Source organism: Egretta garzetta, unplaced genomic scaffold (assembly GCF_000687185.1).
Source record: "Egretta garzetta isolate BGI_Z169 unplaced genomic scaffold, ASM68718v1 scaffold27, whole genome shotgun sequence".
Classification (NCBI taxonomy): domain Eukaryota; kingdom Metazoa; phylum Chordata; class Aves; order Pelecaniformes; family Ardeidae; genus Egretta; species Egretta garzetta.
This window is the reverse complement of record NW_009260400.1, coordinates 2781887-2787521: the sequence shown is the minus strand read 5'-3', so window position 1 is coordinate 2787521 and position 5635 is coordinate 2781887.

Below are 5635 nucleotides of genomic sequence, written 5' to 3'. Positions count from 1 at the left end.
AGGTGCCCGGACAGAGCGGAGACGGGATGGGCTGCGGCCCCGCAGCCCCCTGGCCCTCGCTGCCCGCTCCCCCGCCGAAGCAGCCCCCAGCCGGGCAAGCCCGTGCCATCAGATTCCCCCGCTTAGATGGGGTGGCCGCTGCCAGCATAGTGCTGAGCCCCGTTACCGACCCAGCATTACCCCAGAGCTGGCACGGCGGGTGCTTGCTGGTGTCCGGTCTATGCTGGGCCCATCGTCACCCTCTCCGTGCTGGCGGCAGCGGCAGGAAAGCGCTTCTTCTAGTGTAGATGGGACCCGTGTCACCACTAAGTGGACGCAGGGTATCAGTTTTCAGCAAATAAACTCGCTCTGCGTGAAGTGAGGTAGCAGCAACACTACTCCCTGGAGAAGGCATGTCTGAAAGCGCGGTTGGCAACTGTACCCTTTTGTAGGAACGGATGACGATGCTGTCGCGTTTGGCCTCGCTGAGCAGAGGCACGAGGAAAGCTTTAGAAACCCTCTCAGGGTGATGTGTTCCTTCAGTAAATTACTGATGCCATAACAGACTGCTGTTTCTAGCGTGAGAGAATCCCAAGACTAAAGAGTGCTCCTGTATGATGTAGTTTTTGCTTTCTCCGCAGTACATATGTATGTTACAGATGTCTCGATGCTCTCAACACTAGTGAGGATTGCAGTCTGGTACAAAGAACCCGGTGGCATTTGATGGCTGTAGTTTATCTCGTTGGCTTAAGAACTCCCTCCGATGAAACGGAGGCTTTGTAACACATTGGAATTTAAATCCTTGGCTTCTGTTCAGCGAACCGGGATGAAACAGAAGTGAAGCGAGTTTATCTGCAGTGGTTGCAAACCCTTACTGTCTAATCCTAAACTAGTTGGCATGACTAATAATCTGTACATGAGGCAAGACCTTATTGAAACGTGCTTGCGTGTTCTAAACTGAGATTTAAGAGTATTGTAACAAATCTACATGGAATGATTGTGTAGTTTCTGTTTCTAGCCAGCATTAGTCCTCTCACTTTCAGCAACACGAAACCAAATCAACGTTGGCTAGAAAGAGGGTGGAGTGGGGGTAGCGAGGCTACTAGTCTGGCTGGAATACATACTCCCAGGTTAGCCAGCGGAACGGATACCTTGGTGCTTCAGAGGAGGAGGAGGAGACGATGGTATCTGGTGCACCTGCATAGCTCTGTGACGATGCGTATACTTTGACAGTGATGGGTGTTGAAAACGAAAGGCAGTTCACCACAGTGTGCCCATAGTTACGTTCGAGGGAGGAAGGCCCAGGCATCTGCTGGGCCTGTGTGAGCTCTTTCTCCTGGAACCAGAGTGCGTTATACTCAGTAGCTCGGGAGGTCAGTTTTCCAAAATTTTATAGAAGTATTTTCTAAATGTAAAAAGTATCTTTAGTTTGAAAATATTGTAATCTTTGTAACACTGGCTAACGTAGCTTTACAACTGTCCATTTCGATACTCCATATGACCGAACAAAAGGGCACAGTGTGATTTGGTAGCTGGAGGTTTTATCTAATCGATCACGTAGCCCGTTCAGCTGAAGGCATCAGTTGTCACAGCCTGCTATGTGATGCATGGGTCATTTTTCTCTTAACACGTGTGCTGAGTTGGATGGTCAACCGTAAAGATACTACAGGTCTCTTCATGTGCTAAGTGTTTCCCATTATTTCATTTTAATTTATTTTCTCCAATGTGATACGTAGCTCTTAACTTCAGCTCCATGGCATACCGATTTCCTGCGAGTCAAGTAAGCAGCCATTTGTTTGGTTGGTTTATTTTTTTTCTTTTAGTAGGAAAAGCAGATAGCTGCTACCCCACCTCATTTAACATATGTAATTGGTCCAGCAGATCTGTGCTCCCATCAAGACAATAGGCAGCATGACGTCTCTCCTTACAGACGAGACCGGTTGTGTGTCCTAGCTGCTTGAGAACGTGTGTGTCGTAACAGTCATGGTACTTTTTCTACCATTGGAATGCACTTCAGGATGTTCAGCCACTCAGCCTGCTGGACTGGTTAACTGCTGGACTGCTTGACTTCTCCAGGTTACACTGAGGTGCTAACATGCTTAATTTTAATAAAGTATATTTTGTTTTGTTATGTTTCCTGTTTCCGTGCTGTAGATATGTATTTCCGAAAGGTTGGCGGCTGTAGCTTGTCTTCTCTTTTGCAACGTTTGGGGTTTTCTTTATTCCTCACAAACTCCATGGCTGCAACAGCATCAATATCTTCTGTCTTGGGCTCTGCTCCCAGGGAACAGGCGATGGGACAGGGGGAAACGGCCTCAAGTTGTGCCAGGGCAGGTTGAGGTTGGACATTGGGAAAAATTCCTTCCCCGCAAGGGCTGTCAGGCCCTGGAAGGCCACAAGGGCTGTCCGTCCCTGGAAGGGGCTGCCCAGGGAAGGGGTCGAGTCCCCATCCCTGGGGGGATTTAAAAGCTGGGCAGAGGAGGTGCTTAGGGCCAGGGTTTAATGGTGGGATGGCAGGGTTAGGGTAATGGTTGCGCTTGGTGAGCTTAAAGGGCTTTTCCAACCCAAACGATTCTGTGATTGTATTCTATGATTATATGATTTTTACATTCGTGTGGGGTGAGGAAGGGGAGTTTGAGGTCTGTCCAGTGTATTACATGCCTGCCTGCAGCAGGGCTAGAGCTGTTTTGATGAGTAGTTGGCTGTTAGGGTGCTCGCCAAAAGTGACCAGAGCTATTTGAGCAGCAAGAGACAGGCTTCCCGCACAGGGCCTCTGCTGGAGGGACAGCACGAGCCTCCCGTGTTATGCTTGGTCCAAGGCATGGCCTCCCGTGAACCAGCCTAGCACAGGGAAGACCTAGCACGTAGGATCTTTGAATTTGTAATTCCACTTCTCAAAGTTCCTAATTTCAGATTGGTTTAGAGCTGTTAGTCCCTCAACAGTTGTTAAGTGGCAAAAAAATTCAGCTGTACCTCAAACGTCACATTTTTGGGGTTGAACTGGGAGCATTAAACAAAGCTGCATGGCAAAAGCAAACCCTTTTCCTCATGCACACTTTCCCCCCTTTGCCGCTAAATTAAGGTAAGCGAGCAACGGCACTGGCCAGTGAATTCAGAGGCTAATTCTGCAGGAAAGTGCCTTGACGTGCTAACAAATAAATTGTTACCACTCAATGCAAATGCTTTTTCTTTCATTTCAACCCCTCGCCTTTCTGCATCCTGTGTTCTAATCTAGCCTATGCCCTCGCAGTATTTTTCTTCTACCAGCTTTCACTATTTTTGGTTGCTGCATTCCTGTTGTGCGTATGTTCTCAAATGTTAGCCCTAGAAGGGGACTTGGAGAATGTTTATTTAAAATGGCTTTTATGATTGTGAGGGGGAACTTTAATTTCATATTTATAACAATCACAGTAACTCCCTTTCTGAGTTCTGTATCTATTTTTAAATTCTTCTGTTGTAGCGTGATAGCCTTTAACCCAGTGGGTTAATAATTTTATTTTACTTAAGGTCGTGAATTCTCGCTCAACATCCTTCAGCTGCAGAGCTGAATGACTGAACAAGTCACGCGTTCCCTAAGTAGCCAATATCCAGTGTTGTGGTACAAGATGCCCTACCAGTTCAGCTTTCCAGTTACAGAAGAAATCTAGAAATGTAACTCCATCTACAGCACATTTAGGCATGCAATCCTCAAATGCTGGCAACGTGAATGATGACACGGCCTTGCCTGTAATGGGGAGAGCTGCTACCCAGGGTATCAGCTGGCTGATAGGGTTTTCGGTATCTGTAGAGTTTCTGGTCGTTCCCTCCCTCGTTGCTGAAGTCACATCATGGCTGGTTGAAGCTCAGGCTGGACTGAGTGAAAACAGCTTTCCAACACATGTAGTCCCTACCCAACGGCTCTATGCGTCTGTACAGGCCACACAATCCACAACCCTGAATTAAACAAAAGAGATGTTTTTGTTGAAGGCAGTGCACCTCATCACTTGGCTCTACCCAATGCATTTGCATTTCCAGGGACTGAGGTTCCTGATCTTTAATAAGGTAAAATCAGACTGCATGAGAAGGGTGTATAAAGAGCTTTGGCCACAAAGGCCCTGGGGGAGCAAGACCTGTAGCCTGAGTTCTGTGTTGAGTTCTTCATGATCAGATACGAATGGGAAGGGACAGAGGGGCTCTCATGTGACAAGAGAAGTTAACAAGCAGAACCAAAGAGGAGACAGACAGGGAAGCTTCTCTCCAATGCAAACCCCTCTTCTCTCCTGTGGATGAAACCCGAACCTTCTTCCCTGTGTGTGCAGAACGCTTACTCAGTGCACCTGTATTTTAGAGATCAGCATCGCTCCCATTAAATCATTGGGCAGATGACCGTTTTCACGCCCTCTAGCACAGCATCTTTCACAGGGTGGGTTCCTCCAGTGTTCTGCCCAAACTCTTTATCTGCAGTTATTCTCTTCCATCATTGCAAGCCATTGTGTCAGAACTGTGCCCATGCCAACACCACCTATGTTTCCCTGTCTCATGTCCTGCCTCCAGCTTTGGAAACCACCTCCTCTTACGGTCCTTCCCTCCGATCCTACCTCTGCCCCAGGACCAGGGCCCTGATGTGATAGGGCGGGAGTTACCTCACCAGTGAGCATTGTTAGGCAGAGATTGGAGACCCCTCTAGAAAGCACAGAGCAATAGGCTGGATGGTGGATCTCTCTCCAATACAGCCTCAAGGCTTCCCTGCTCTCTATACAGACAGCAGAAATGCTGACATCCTGCTGACATATTTATTGTTCAGCTACTTGTCATTTCTACTCAGGGGATCATCAGCTCCCTGCAGCCTCCGTTTCCAGGCAAGGAGCCATGAGGTAGTGAACAACACAGTTGGCACTCAGATTTGCCTTTTTTGAGTAGGAGAAACCCGCTGGAAGACATTGTCAGTGCAATGTTAGCGTCTAGGAAAGAGGCTCAATGTCAGCCACCTTTATCTCTTTTCCTCGTACTGCCTGCAGTAGTGGACTCATCTCTTTCCAGGGTTGCGCAATGCCATTTCTCTGTAAGAAGCAGACAGGTAATGCTGAGGTTTGCTGACAGAGACCCAGGAACCTCCAGAGCTGGGCCAAAATGCCATACTTGGGCTGAGACAACCACTGAGCTGTCTTTCACGCTCAGCTCTATGAGCTCAGCTGCCCGATAATAAAGATTCCTCATCTTTAGAAGCCCTCTCCGCTGCCGCTTGAGTGAATGTAGTGCAGGCCTCTAGCAAGACGATGGGGTTTTAGACTGTTTACCTTGTTGGCAAGCATTTATTTGAAGGGTTTTTCTCTACCACCCCATACCCTGTGTGCCAACTTCTTTCACTGCAAGCAAGCTGAGCAATTCCTATTTTTCTTGAAGTAAGATTTTTCATTGTATAGCTCTTGGTAGGGGAGTTAAAAATTAATTTCAGGACCTGCAGTTCCAGCTGCGGCTCATCGCCTCCTTCCTCGCTCAGGCAATAGCCCTCTGAGCATGGGCCTGGCCGCCCTCGCCTGGAGACCCTTCTCACCGCCCTCTTTGGGGTGAAATCCTGTCCCTGTTACAACCCAGGGGCAGTTGCAGCCGGAGCGGGCAAAGCGGGCCCGGGACGGGCTAAAGGGCCCCTCAGGCACCACAGCCACGCACGCCAGCC